The sequence below is a fragment of the Thermobia domestica genome, chromosome 9, assembly GCF_964235325.1.
Source record: "Thermobia domestica chromosome 9, izTheDome1.hap1.1, whole genome shotgun sequence".
NCBI classification, from domain to species: Eukaryota; Metazoa; Arthropoda; class Insecta; order Zygentoma; family Lepismatidae; genus Thermobia; species Thermobia domestica.
In genome coordinates, this window is record NC_137462.1 from 269,776,631 (window position 1) to 269,792,795 (window position 16,165).

Below are 16,165 nucleotides of genomic sequence, written 5' to 3' on the forward strand. Positions count from 1 at the left end.
AATCTTGTTTCGTCTCCGTTTTGTTATTTCATTTTATCGAAACTAATACATGTGTAGTTTGAAATCAGAATTGCGCTAATGTTGTTAGCTAATTTTAGTATGGGAGAGAAGAAAGGAGGAGAGAGAGGGAGTCTCTACCTGACACGATTATGGGATAAGAAGGTGTATATTGGGTGGCCTAACTGGACGGCGTTAGGTGTCGCAATTTTTTTTTATGCGGAGTGTACAATACTTCACACGTAGATTTTATGTCTTCTTCTCAACTCCTTATTCAAGGTTCCACAAAATAGACGTTTCTTCCCGATAGTCCCCAAGATGGGCGAGAAAAAGGATAAAAATCAAGTCGAAAATGCTTTTTAATTTTTTAATTTTTTTTGTTGTGTTTTTTTTTTTTTTTTTTGTTTACAGTAGGGGCCTACACATACAATTATAACTTAGTAAACTGTAAAGTAAACAGTACATTTTCTTAATTACAAAATTGTTGGTTTACTTCTTCACAAGTTAATCAGTCAGCTGCTTTTGTTTTTCCGTATTAAATTACCTCTCTATGTGATTGAAGTTTTTTGTCAACCATTTTGTCAAAAAAAAAGAAAGAAAAGAAAAAGAAACAAGAAGTTAAAAAAGAAGAAAAAATAAAAGCGCTAATGTTGAAAGTCGTCAAATCGTCAAATGAAAATCGTCAAAGATCGAGAGTTCATTGTAAACAGAATATATTCTTACATCTTCCGCCGGAAAAGATCATCCATCACGGATTTGATTCTTACGATTAATATCTGAATAGAAAGTAAACGAAAAGTTATCTTTTACAAATAGAAGCGAAGTGACAAATGACGATTCATTTGCTTTTCGTCAACGGTAAAGCAGAAAAGTGCTTTTGCAACGATAATATTGTGGGATTTCCAACTTCCTTTTTTTCCTTTTTCTCCCTCCCCTCTTGGCACGACGATTCCCCTTCTAAGTCGGATTCGCTAACCGCAATAAACGAGGAAAAAGCGCTACTCAAGGACATAGGTCGTATAATACATACATGAGAACTCGTGCTGCCCAGCATTCTTCATGTAATCAACGACATGCGTCTTCATTCTTCAAGAACCAAAGAAAGGAAATAACTTTCGTTAGGAAGACACAGGGAGCTCAAGAAGTCATGCGCCTTATGGAATAACGGAAATAGAAATACTGACAAGAAGCGTCACCACAGACAACCTACATCCACAACGCCTATTTGAATTTCGACAATGCTGTGGTATGCAGGTTTCAAATAAAGAATGGTCCAAAAGTAGGGTATACACCTCTGCATTGATCATGTGTAACATTCGAGTTTATAGGTTTATTTGCTTCGGGACTTCCGAGCTTAAGAGGCCTCATTCCGGCGAAATTAAAATACCACTAATTTTACAGTAATTATGTGATATCTTCAAATAGATAAAAGATAATTGAAATGTGGAACAAGAGCGTCTTAGACAATATCATTTTGCGTGAGGTACCGTTATCACAAGTCCTCTAGTGGCTTTCCGCTTTCAGCCATTTAGAAACATGAAAATAAATGCCGATTTTCAAAATGGATTGAAATCGAAAGCAGATAAGTGAGTCGTGATAACGGTATCTCATGTAAAATGATATTGTCTAGGGCGGTATTGTTCCACATTTCGATTATTTCTTATATATTTGAAGATATAACATAATTACTGTAAATTTAGCGGTATTTTAATTTCGCCGGGATGAGGTCTCTTAAGATTTAAGTAAAAATACATTAAGAATAAATAATAAAGAAACTAAGTCTACCTGATGGATAAGAAGAAATGATATAAAATGCAATGAGCTGATCTGTATGGTACTGTATACCAACTTTTGGACCACCCTGTATTGGATAAACCCATCGTTCAAATGCAATAACGTGAAATAAGTATATTTCTCAACTAATAATACCCTAAGGAACTGTTACAATTATTTTAGTACAGGGTTCGGCAAAAGATCTCCCTATTTGAAGAGGACGCTGTGTGGGTTGTGATGGGGATACGGGGGCGGATGGGGTATCGATCGATAGCAGTAATACGCACGGTTGCCAACCATACGATAATTTATCGTGATATACGATAATTTAAGCCTTAATACGATATACGATAATGCCTTTGCGATAATAGGTGAATATACGATAATTTTAGAACATACACTTTTTAGCAGTTTTTGAATGTGCAAATAAATTGTAGGTGTGCAATAAAGAATTATAAAACACACATTTTTAACAGTCATTCTCGCCAAAATAAATCAATAACGATTTGAGAATTGGTAACCCTGCATCCATCACATTTACGTGGAGGTGGCAATATTCCCAGACAGCATGTTTGCTTGCCGCAAGCTTGCCTATCGCTTTTATTTGATTTTATTTCGCTTTGGCTTATACACAAAAGCTTATTTCTGCTTAGCGCAAGCCGTAGTGCGGGCAACCCACGCTTCGCTTGCGAGACGCTTTTCTTTAGATTGAAGTAAAAAGCCAGCGCGCGTTCGATTTTCAGTTGTTCTCAAAATCCACGTGACGCTGGCCTCCTTACTTTCGGCGATAAGGTAGTGTTCGCGTTGTTAGTGTCTTGTTAGCATTCAGCTTGAATAAAGGACAAACTTAATTATTTTTTTTAATTGTTCCGTCTAGTACTCTAGTACTCTAGTCCCACGTACCTATAATATCGCTCTTTATTTCCTCATATTTCGGTAACTATGAGGCATAACGAATTGTAGTATTTATGTATAAAGCATAAATGTGAACATAGATGGCAGCAGATTTGAGCCTACTTATTTCGCGAAAGAATACATAACTGTTGCATATATTTTAATATAAACTTCAAGTTTAACTTAAAGTTTACTATAAACTTTATCTGAACGCTGTGTTTAAAGTATAAACATTTTTCTGCGTTTTTATATAAAAAGGTAGAAATTTCAAGTACTCGCGGCTAATATAGCAACATGTTAGATATTTGCAAGAAGCAACGGCGCGTCACAACTAAACTGAAACAATTATGCTTATTTTGATGTTTTGCAGAAGCGGATGGGAGACTTGGGTGTTTTCATGGTTGTGCATGTGCTTCAATAATTGGGGAGGTGAGGGGACAATATATTGTTGCATAGATTTAGTCAGACGGTTAAATTATACTGATTTCATACTGTTTTATGTAAATTCGCTTAGTGCAAGATTCCATATAACTTCTTTGGCGTGTGTTTCGCTTGCAATAAGCTTATTAAAGCTTGCCATTGATGAGAATACGCTTATAATTGGCTTGCGTTTGAGATAATTTGACTTGTGTTTAACTTGTGAAGACAAGCTTGCCCCAAACCTTGCCCAGATGTAACTAACTAGCTTGCCACAAGCTTAAAGCAAGCTAATTGGCTTGCATAGTATAGCTTGCGGCAAGCTAATTTACCTTGCAACAGCAAGTTTGTGGCAACTTGCAGCAAGTTTAAATTGCTGTCTGGGTTTGTTCATGATAGATGGCTCTATTAATCGCTCACGTGAATGTTAGCGCCTTTCTTTGGATGTGAAAAACAAAGAAGTTAGAATCGTTCTGTGGCAAGTGAAATTACGTATCGCGTAATTACTTTGCGTAATTAGGTATGTTAAGGATAGTGACACCGATGTGGAGTTCGAAACTGAAGATTACTAGGTAAGTTTATTATATATTATTGCTATTATTAGTAGTATTATACTTGTTTATACAATTATCACGCCTATAACGAATATACGATACTCTTTTGTAATATACGATAATTTTAAGGACGAAAATCGATAATTTTGTTCTCCGAGGTTGGCAACGCTGGTAATACGTGCCATTTTCAGTAGTCGTAATGGCGTGGCGCGGTGAGCATCGTCCGTTTGTTCTGGAGGAGTATATTCGTACTTCTCAGCGGGCATTTCACGTTCGGTGTGGATTTGGCCGACGTGATTTTGTTCCGGATAGAAAAACTATTCAAGTTTGGGTATTAAATCTAAAACAACAGGTCCTACACTGAGAAAAAATTGCCTGGCCGACCTCGGACCGTAACAACGCCGCAAAGTGTGGCACGTGTGAGAGCGTCCGTCCAGCAATCTCCAGCGTTCCGGACTTCAACAAGGTTGGCCAAGCGATTTTTTCCTCAATGCAGAACCTGTTGCTCTTTTTACTGGACCCTATATATTTCTTATATAGTAGTATTCTGGCGATGGAGAATAAATCACTTTTCAATACATCCTAACTTCAATGGCGGACAAGCTTTCTCGGCATCTCTAGACATGAACTTAATGAGCGCCCTTTTGAAACGTTTCCTGATTATTATGCGACCGACAAGGTCGAAAAAATTATAGAAATCCTCCTTTACTGTCCCACTTAGAATCATTTTTTTTTTAATGGAAAACATGACCACATGTTTTTAATAAGAAGTTTATATACCAAATGTCAATTCCTTAACATGAAAGGTTTGTGAGATTTTTGGCGTACATTTTAAGATTCGCATACTCCTCCTACTTTAAGATTCGCATTTCAATGAAAGTGACATAAAAACCCGGTTCAAGAGCAGTTCTAAATACATTCAAAAATTGTTTTCATAAGTTAATTTCTGTTTCCGTGAGACAAAATCGATGTCATTTTTATGTTAAGTTAAAAATATATAGAAATTTCCTCCTTTAGAAATATAATTTTTTGGAATGCTAGGGCAAGTATCTACTTCTTTGTAAGGAGTTTATATACCAAGTTTATTTTTTCTAACATGGGAAACTCGTGAGATAGTCTATTTTTAGCATAGTAATAATAATAACGATAGAGTGTGAATTTTAATAGAAGTGACACGAAAAGAAAAACGGCTCTAAAACAGTGCTATAGGTAAAAAAAAAAAAAAAAAAAAAAGTAATCGCAACCAAGCGTGAAGCGTGACCTAGACCTCCAATTTCAGCATCCAATAAGACAAGAAGGTGTGTCTTGCTTGTCAACATCCTTGCATAAAATTTTGCCAGTCTCGTTTCTCGCCTTTTACGGACAAACTCTCTTGGGAGTACATTGCTGTCCGATTGCCGCCAAGTTTTGTTTTGTTTATTTTTGTTGTTGTTTTATATTTTTGCTAATGTTACCGTTTAATTCGATTAATCGTTAGTTCTTTAAGTTTTCGCCCATTCGCCATGTTCTCTAAGATTTTTCGCCATGTGCTCTAAGTCTTTTCGCCCATTCGCCACGTTCTCTAAGTTGTTTTCGACCATTCGCCATGTTCTCTAAGTTTTTTCGACCATTCGCCATGTTCTCTAAGTTTTTCGACCATTCGCCATGTTCTCTAAGTTTTTTTTCGCCCATTCGCCATGTTTTCTAAGTTTTTTCGCCCATTCGCCATGTTCTCTAAGTGTTTTCACCCATTCGCCATGTTTTCTAAGTTTTTTCAACCATTCGCCATGTTCTCTAAGTTTTAACAACCATTCGCCATGTTCTCTAAGTGTTTTCAACCATTCGCCATGTTCTCTAAGTTTTTTCGCCCATTCGCCATGTTCTCTATTTTTTCGCCCATTCGTCATGTTCTCTATTTTTTCGCCCATTCATCATGCTCTCTAAGTTTTTTCGCCCATTCTCCATGTTCTCTAATTTTTTTCGCCCATTCACCATGTTATCAAAGTTTTTTCGCCCATTCGTCATGTTCTCTAAGTTTGGCAACATTATTGGTGCATTTGAGTTGTTTCATGTTTTCTCAATTGTGAGTTCTGAAGGAAGCTCCACGAATTGTGTCGAATTCTTTCGAAGCATCATACGTGATGCAAAGCAGTTCTGTGACTGGTGTAGAGCCCAAGCTTCACGAATCCTTGCGATCACTATAATTATATTTCAAAATTCATTTCAAACGATTCAGTCATTTTTCCGTACTGACGAGGCAGACATCGATTTCAAAATGGAGGGAAAGCATTTAGAAATTGTCCCCTTCCCCCGTTAAAGCGGAATTTTGGAAAACTGTACGATATATTTTAGCTTATTTATAATGAGGAGTCAGGAGGATAATGACGAGTTAATACACCGAATTTCTTCTCCCTAAATTGAGGAGCTTCTAGGATACTTTTTCTTTACTTAATTTTTTTGGGGGGGCGCGGTGGCTCAGTGGTAGAGCGCTCACCTCCGGTGCGTGGGGTCCCTGGTTCGATCCCAGCTCGCGCCGTGTGGACTTTGTGGTGGACAAACACCGTGCTCGTGGGTTTTCTCGAGGTTCTCCCGTTTCCTCCCACTTTCTTCATTCCACCATTTCATTCATTTCCCATAATCACCGTCTCCTTTTGCCTAATCGGCATAATCGTGGGACGTAAAACTCAAAGATCTCATTTTTTTTTAATTTTTGGACCCGTCTTCTTGTCCCCTTCTCCACACGCATTTTATTCAGAATAAAATTATGAAAACATTGTTGAAGTTTAAGTACTGGTTCGAACGTTTCTTGAATTCGGATATTTTTAGAATATTTTGGAAATAATCACCTTTCCGTCTTCAGAGACGGAATTTTCAAAAGTGCTGGGACAGAGACCATTTATTACTGTTAAGAAGAGTATATACCCCTAGTGAGTTTCATTTCCGCAGTGAGTCAGTGGTAGAGCGTTCACCTATAGTGCATGGAGTCCTTGGTTCGATCTCAGCTCGCGTCAAGTGAGTTTTTGTGTGACAAACACGGTGCGCGTGGGTTTTCTCGAGGTTCACTAGTTTCTTTTCTTCATTATACTATTTCATCCACTCTCATCATCACCGTCTCCTTTAGCTTAGTAGGCATAATTGTGGGACGTAAAACTTAAAGATTTTATTTAAAAAAAAATTAGAACTAGGCTATTATTTCACTTCCTTGTACCGGGCAACTCTAGATTAATTCCATTTTATAAATATGCCAAGGATCGATAGTATACACTTCCCGTATTTTTTTAAAATAATGAATAAGTAAGAGGTAATCAAGAGTAATACAAATTTTGAAGATGCGCTAGATAGTTCGAGGACTATCCATGTCCAGAAAGTGCCAGACGTTTTGGCCTATCACGGCAGTGAGCGCCATCTTGGTGCCAGAGCGTTGCCACCAAGCATGATATAACATAGAGGATCTGCCCATACGTATCTCCATCCTATGAACTCAATGAAGCCAAAAACAACAACCGAGCATCGTCTGAGCTGATACGTCTCATTAGCTACTCTCGTTTCCGCATGATGGTTGGCTCGAAACGTTGCGAACTTATTGGCTTGGAGCGATCAGAGTGAGTGTGGCAAAACTGTGACGTATAGCTTTACGATTTTGTGGTATGGGCAGATCCTCTATTTTATAGCATCCTTGGTTGCCACACTCTAATTCAGTACGCATCCAGCTGTGGTAGCATGTGGATTGATGCTTTTACTGTGGTTTCTGTGACGTGTTACAATGTGTGCTGCAATAGAAAATCCTGCCTCTTGTGAGGTGCGTTCTGTGATTAGGTTTTTGTTGGCAAAAAAAAAAAAATCCAATTGAAATCCATCGCCGAGTCTGTAAAGTGTTCGAACATGGAATAATGAGTGAAGACCGAGTGAGGTAATGGTGTATTGATTTTTAAAATGGCCATTCCACGATGAGAACCGCAATGGTAGGTCTAGCCTTGTGTCTGATGGGCTGGTAAGGCAAATCGACGATAAAATTCGTGCAAATCGTCGTTTTACGATTGCAGAAGTTGCTGAAGATTTTCCTCCAAATTTCACGGGGTTTGGTGCATGAATTTCTGGTGGAAAAGCTTGATTACTCAAATCGCAGGCTGCAGATTTCTACCGTGACGGCATTGGAAACCTTGTGCCACGATATGAGAAATGCATTAATTTGCATGGCGATTATGTAGAAAAATAGCTTAAGAGTGTACCTTTCAAGGTATATACAGTGAAACCTGTCTATGTTGGCCACCATCGGTTCCATCGCAAAGTGGCCAACTTAGACAGGTGGCCAACTTACAGAAAATGAGTGTGATTTGTGTATCTTTAGAATAGGATTTCTAGTATTACTTGATTGTAAAATTTTAATAAGCAGTGGCACGACAGCTACTTATAAATAATGTATATAGAGTAATCATAAAAATATACAGTACTAACTAAAAAACTAACTAACTCTATGGCCTATGGAACCCGGAGGTTCAGTGCCGCGTTCACAAAAGCTCTCCACTGACTTCTATCCTTAGCTAATTGCATCCAGTTTCTACTTTGTATTCCTATCTCTGCGAGATCCATCTTAATATTATCCTCCCATCTGCGCCTAGGTCTTCCTAATGGTCGTTTTCCTATGGGTCTACCAGTCAAGACTTTGAAAGCGTTTCTACTTTCTTCCATTCTAGCTACATGACCTGCCCACCTAAGCCTCCTAGACTTGACGACCCTAACAATGTTGGGTAAGCCGTATAAACTATGTAGTTCCTCGTTATGAAGCTTCCGCCATTCCCCATTCTCGTTCCTCTTGGGTCCGAATATTCTCCTCAGGATCCTGTTCTCAAATACTTTCAGTCTATGTTCTTCCCTCAGAGTAAGCGACCATGTTTCGCAACCATACAGAACAACAGGCATGATTATCGTTTTATATATTTTAAGCTTCAAATTCCTCGACAGAATTCGCGACGACAAGAGATTTTGAACCGAATAGTAACACGAATTCCCTGCTTTTAGACGACATTTAATTTCTTCATGAATATGATTTTCGTCGTTAATATTGATCCTAAATATTTGAAAGTATCCACTTTATCAAAAGTATTATTTAATATTTTAACGCCTCCACAGTTTACCGTATTATGGTCCCGACGCACTTCCATGTATTTAGTTTTCTCTGCATTTACTTCTAAACCCATGTCCCTGCAAGCGTTTAATAAGATCTCTGCATTTATTTCTACTGTTCTCCTATCATCCCCTATTAAATTTACATCATCAGCATATGCCATAACCTGGTGAATGCCGTTCAACTCTAGGCCCTGGTTGCTATCTTTGATTTTCCTTATGGCGTATTCCAGAACAAAGTTAAATAATAATGGCGACAACGCATCTCCTTGTTTCAGGCCATTTTGGACGTGGAAGCTCGTGGACAAAAATTTTCCTACCCGGACTTTACTTTGGGATTCACTTAAACATATCTTAATTAATCTAATTAGCTTTCTCGGTATTCCAAGTTCTGTAAGAACGTTGTATAATGTTTCTCTCCTGACCGAGTCGTAAGCCTTTCTAAAATCAATAAATAGTTGATGTACCGGGGTATTGTATTCCCACTTCTTTTCGAGTATTTGGCGAATGGTAAATATTTGGTCGATAGTTGATCGATTTCGTCTAAATCCGCATTGATAATCTCCAATAATTTCATCTGCGTATGGGGTCAATCTTGCCTATACAGTACTAGAAAATATTACTATAGTATGCAAGAGCGCCGATTTCTCTGTAAATCTGGGGGGCCCATTCAGATGCAGAAGGTATATATATGAAGATTCTAAGACAAATTGCACTCAAATTATACCAAATATTGTATACTCATAAATAAAATAGGGCCACATAAGCTTTAGGGGGCCCGGACCCCCTCGGCCCCCCCAGGATTGGCGTTCTTGATAGTATGTATATATGCACACCTTTATAGTATGTATGCATACCTTTCGCTTCCTGAAAACTAATCTGGTACATTGGATTATTCGGATTGAAAACATAATAACACAAACAACCATGAAATAGAAGTGTACACGGTGTATGTACGCAGTTTATTGAAATTGATATTATAGCACACTGATTTATTCAGATTGAAAGCAAGAAAAGTTGTTATAAATTGAGAAATTCATATGTAGTTTATATGACTTCTTTTCAGTTGTTACTGAATGATGGTTCATTCTAGACATATTTGCTTTATTTTTTTGGCAGATATGCACATTCTAATATTGTAGTTAACTACCTCTTGTTAATGAGCTACAGAGCGCGAGAGATAGCATGAGCTATAAGAAGCGGGAGGTAGGAAGAACACTGTCCGTTACGAGGGTGACAATGGAGAGAGAGGGAAGACTTTTTGGTAGTGTTTCTAACCCATGTCGATACTAATCTCGAACATAAGTAAAAACAATGGATAATAACTACTTAGCGTAATATATACTGTAATAGAATTTGTTCATTCTGTTACTTTTTTTTATTATTATTATTTCAAAACGTCTGTTACTTTCTGGAAAGCCCTCGTATTAAACTATTAACAACTGTTTCTGAAGGAGAATTTTAGAAAATTCGTAGTACTTTATTGCAGCCTGTTTTGTTTTGTGAAGTTAAACGTCCCCTTTAACTACCAAGGCTATATGAGACGTTGACCTACAGTTTAATTAGGAACTCGAATGACCTTAATGAATTCAAAATTTTTTAATGCTCTTCCACCGGGAATCGAACTTGGAATTACACGCTAACTAGTAGACGAGCTGGGTAGGGCTGTTACTGCAGTCATTCGTAGATGCAAACATCCTTATAAACTAAATGCTTTAAAAAAGAAAAGTTGGAAGTTGTAAAAGGAGCAGGAATATCAGATAAAGTAGCAGTAGAAAGGGAAAGGTGAAACTTCATAAGATAAACATGTTGCAAATCAGTCCAAAGTATTAAAAATTTACGTTGAAAACGAGCTATTTCATTTTTTAAAAAATATTTATTTATTCTAAACTTTATTCATTAACATCGTATTTGTATTTACAAATGGCTTTTTACATTTTCAGCTTTTACCTCATTAAAAGTAGTTCTTGCTATTCGTACTAAGCTATTACTATTTCTTAGAGAGTAAATATTGCTGAGCGAGGTTCTATGTAAATACTCACGTTCGAAGAGAGAGTCACATGTGTATCTAAGCGTACTTTGAACGATTAACTTAGTTTCCGTTGTAGCATTCAAGCGTGCTAATGTTCTCTACTCGACTTCGTGTACACACGGAAGTTACTGATAACAAGACGCTACGAAAACTTTTGTAGAGACGTCTAGCATAAACAAACAAGACGGTTTTAATTTTGTATGTGAGATTTGAGACAAGCAAGCAAGCTCAGTGCAGTTTCTCTCTTGGGTTTATTAATCCCTCGGCTAATTTACTGCTGACAAAAATGAGACGAGAAATAAGGGTTTTCGTCTCGATTTTCGAGAAAGTTCTTCTCATCTCGTCTCGCTTTGTAAATTAATATAGGAGATTTATGTCATGATTAAAAAAAAAGTTTCATCTAGAAATTATCAGAATCCTTTTGCGTCACAAGAGATCCATAAAGGGTCTGATATAACACTTAAACCATATTTATTACACAGAGAGAAAGGAAAAATTTTTGTGACGGACGTAAAAAGGTAGGTTACGTGCGTAAATCCTGTACTTTTTGGACGTAACACACGGCTATAGGTTAAATCCTTTAGAAAACGTTTATCTGGGAACGTATGTTTTATAATACTTTCCGTATAAGTATTCCGAATAAACGTACTTTCCGTATGAAACAAAGAACTGTATATAGGTGGTAATGATCTCACATACAGATGGACGTATATACCATATAGCTTACGTATATAACACGCATACGTATGTAATATATGGAAGACTGTTAGATGTCAGACACCCTGCAGCGGCATTAACTAACATCTAAGCAGGAAAAGGGCGGCAGTACGTATGTAGCATATGGATAACGTTTTGTTCCGTACAGCTTTTCGTAGTAAACATAAGGATTCTGTATATTTGCACAATATACCGCTGTCTGGATAATGGATTTTTCTCAGTGAATTGGAGTATATTTTGTAATGTCTTGCGTATCTTTAAATGCTGATAAATGCTCTTCAAGTTTTTATGCTATGTATAATGTGAGCTCTCCCCGCTGCTTTAGTGGCTAGTGCGCATAGGCGTCTCTGGCGGAGGGGACGAACGGGACACTTCCCCCCAATATTTTCAAGTACAAAATATTCAATATTTTATTCTAATTTAATTATTTACTAACGATAGAATAACATAAAAATAATAATAATTTTTTATTTGGAATATAATATCCAGGCTGTGAAACGATTATAACAGAGTTCTTGATATACCTCAGGGGATCCGTGAAGGTAAGCAGAAAGGTAAAAATGGAATCGAAGATAAATAAACAGGTTGGACTAGGAAGTACCATTTAAATCAATTTCTTTGATGCCCCCCCCTCTAAATTTTACATACCAGAGACGCCAGTGCTAGTGCGTATGCCTTTAGTGCATATGATCCCAGGTTCGATTCCCGGTGGCAGGACACATAAGATTTAATTTCAGAGTCATTCACTTTCACTAATCAACTTAACACTAAAACAATGTTTGTGATCTTTGTACCCTCGACACATGTTCTCCATATATTGGGGGGTTGACGAGCGGGACGCACGCTTACCTTCTATTGAATGCTAAAATTGATAAATCTAGGTCAAGCTTCACGACTCCTTGCGATCACTATAATCCGCTAATTTCAACAGTTCTGCGAAAAGTCTATCAAGCAAGAACGATAACTGTGATTACTCCCATTGGAATACATTGAGAACTAATTTGATTGTCTATATTTTCGGATCAATTGGATAGAATTCATCCATCAGCGAACTCTAATTTCTAATTTGTGACCCTCAACATCCTGGCCGAAATTGTTGGCAATCCATCAAGTAGTTCTTCAGACTTTTGTGTCTCCCTGACGTACACATGGACAGAATAAATACATAAAGGAGCTTCTGGGAAACCAATCTCTTTACTAATCAGATGAATGAGAAACTTAGAGCTGTATTCTGTACTTTTTACTTCACTTACAGTAGTTTCTTCGTGTTTTGCAATATCCAATGAATCAGCTACTTTTGTTTTTAAAGCATTCATGTTTGATTTCAATTCTTGTAATGCAATTATCGTGGAGATAAGACAGTAGAGATATGGTAATAAGAAAGTGTTTAAATATTAATGTTGTTCTTATTTAAGATATTTACGTAACATACGTACCACAGAAAAAATAACACTACTAAAATTGAATGTTGCGATATACACGAGACAAAGAGACAACAATACGAGGTTGTGTCCAAAAGGAAACCAAAGGTTTGAAATAACTCGCTAACCGACAGTTGAAGTGTGCTTCGGGTACTGAGCGCACCTAGCGGCATGTTTAGGCAACAAATTGCCATTTGCTGCGTTTCACTGAGACTCGCCGAGCTATAGCAGCTGAAGTGAACACGTGCATAAGCTGTTCATCGGATTAAAGATATACTGATAATGAAGCAGTTTGAAGAACAACGTGCGTAAGTGAAATTTTGCTACAAACTTGGCAAAACATTTACAGAGATATTTCAATTGTTTTTTCGATTCATTCAGGCAGTAGCGTAAGCAGGAATTTATTTCGGGGGGTCCAAGCTAAATATGAGGGTATTTTATATTAAAATTCGTAAAATTGCCCCTAAAATTAGGCTAAATTCACACAAAAGTCAAAATTTCGGGCGAGGGGGGTCCGGGTCCCCGGGACCCACCTCTGCGTACCTCCCTGCATTCAGAGTCTCATTGTCTAAAAAACAAGCTAGCATGAGTATCTCAGAGAATGGGTTCCAGTAGGCTTTTTAAAAATAGAAGCAACTTTGGGAACGGCGTAAGCCAGTAGAGGAGACTACTTTCAAAGAAACAGTGCTTAAAATGTACAGAGCAACAAAGATCTTAGGGTGAGAAAGACCATAATTTAACATACAAGGTGTGTTCAAAGAGAAACAGAATTTTTGCTATTAGATTTAGCTTACCTCAGTTGGAACAGTTTTCGTCATTGTATTGATTACATACTTTTAGCGGTTCCGTAATTAAATAAAAGCCACATAACATTTGCTTCGTGGCATGTTTTGTTTGTAACACTTTATATCTCGATAATGAGAAATATTCTTGAACATCGGATTTAAGATTCGGAAGCACCTTCGATTTTGCAGGCGGCTTTCAACATTGTTTGTGTACGACACAGCCAGGAATCTGTGTTTGGGGACTTGAACTGTATGTCTGTAACGAAAACAGCACTCGAAAAGCGTATTGCAGATTCGGAGACATCGTATCGATTTACCCTACTTTTTGCAATTTCTTGATCGTCTGTCACATTCGTCTGTAACGTCACGAGTTCGACTAGTTTGATTTGGGTCTAGCGTCCTTCTCAACAACGAGGCTATACCGCACCGGAAATCGACTCTGAGTCTTCCACGCCAAAGGCACGAATACTTTCCGCATAGCAAGGGCGGAGATCGTCACGAGTTCGAATCTTGTGGATGACCATCCTTATGGAATTTTCATTTTTTGCTATGTCTGTCAAGTGAAAGTTAGTATAGCACCTTTATATACAGATGGTGATCAGAAAAATGGAAACACCTGAACGAAATTCCAACTTACCAGATTAATATGGTGTCGGGCCACCTTTAGCCTTCAGAACAGCCTTGATGCGACGTGGGATGGAGGCATAGAGGTCGTGAATGGTAGCAAGTGGAATTTTACACCATTCCTAATGTAGGGCATCGGCCAGTTCTGTGAGATAGGATGGAGGTGGAAATCGTCGCCGGAGTCGTGTTTCCAAGGCGGACCACAGATGTTCAATTATGTTGAGATCTGGGGATTGGGCGGGCCAGGGGAGATGTTGAACTTCATCCCGATGTTCCTCAAACCACGCTGCAACAACGTCAGCTGTGTGAATGGGTGCATTATCATCCTGGAAGATGGCGTCATTATCCGGGAACAAAATTCGGACTATAGGATGCAAGTGGTCTCCTAAAATTGCGACATAATCGTTGGCAGTGATGCGTCCGCTAAGTGTGACCACAGGACCCAATGAAGACCATGATATTGCGGCCCACAGCATCACCGAGCCGCCGCCATGTTTCACAGTTGGACGGAGACACTGCAGATCATAAGCTTCTTTGGGCATTCTCCACACATAAACACAGCCCGTGGTTGGGAATAGGGTGAAGGATGACTCATCCGACCATATCACACATTTCCAGTCCTCAACGGTCCAAGTTTCATGGTCGCGGCACCATTTGCGGCGTGCGAAAGCGTTATGGTCCCTGATGAGCGGTTTGGCCCGTGCAACACTACCCCGTAAGTTCATGTCATGTAATTCGCGGCGGACTGTGATTGTCGAAACAGGGTGGGGGAGGTGCTAATTGAGTTCCTCCGTCACTTGCTCCGCAGTGGCACGACGGTTCTGCGTGACAATGCGCTTTAATACCCGGCGTGACCTATCACTCATGATTTTCTTCCGCCCACTGTTCCGCTTCCCTGATGTGGTTTTCCCGTGTGTTGTGTAGGCCATCACCTTCGACACTGTCCCACGCGACACACCTAACACAGTAGCCACTGCCGTCACACTCACTCCACATAACCGCGCACCAACAATTTGCCCTCTTTGAAAATCTGAGAGGTCTCCCATTTTACACTACCTCCGTCTGCTGCAGCCACTGGACACTGCTGTTCCACTGCGCCTGACGTACTATGGAGACCGACCTAACACACCACCACCAGCGGTCTGGCGCTGCAGGCGCCACGACACCACTGCCAACCCATACATCTGACGTGTTTGCCAACTACAGGTGTTTTCATATATATACAGGGCCGGATTTAGGGGGTGCAAAGGTGCATGTGCACCCCCTCCGTTGTAAATATACACTATCTAAAATGAGAAGCTAGTAGTGAAAATAGCAACACATTCTGAAACTTTCTGTCTTCATGTCTGTGTTTGGGGATGAAAAGAAAGCAGAACTTTGCAAAAGCAATAGTTTAAGTCAATTTTCTGAAAGTTGAAGGAAAAGGATTCACCAAACAAAAAAGTACACACATTTGTCAAGTATGGAACAAAACAGAAGTCAGGAGGAGAGAAGAACACTTTTTCCTGCATTCTACTTGCGACCTTCTTTACAATATTTTCTTCCGTTCTATGCATCAATGTTGTCAGAGGTAAAGAATATTGTGACATGTCACTTTGAAGAGTTTCAGTATGATTGGTTATTTTTATACTTATTGGTGAACCCCCTCAGACAACCCTGGATTGTATATATATATATATATATATATATATATATATACAAGGGCGGATCTAAGGGGGGGGCTACGGGGCTATAGCCCCCCCCCTTGACGCTCAGGTTTACACTGGATAAAATGGGCTTCAATTCTGCTTTACACTGGATAAAACGGCAAATTGTAGTTTAGCCCCTCCCTTGATCGTATCCTGGATC

General features: G+C 38.8%; 1 non-coding gene across 1 annotated transcript; it reads left to right on the top strand.

Annotated features, from left to right (window-relative positions):
* The first annotated feature begins 6,078 nt into the window (after nt 1–6,078).
* Nucleotides 6,079–6,150, top strand: TRNAR-CCG (transfer RNA arginine (anticodon CCG)). The gene has a single exon. It is a non-coding gene; the product is annotated as a tRNA-Arg (tRNA).
* The last annotated feature ends 10,015 nt before the right edge of the window (nt 6,151–16,165 follow it).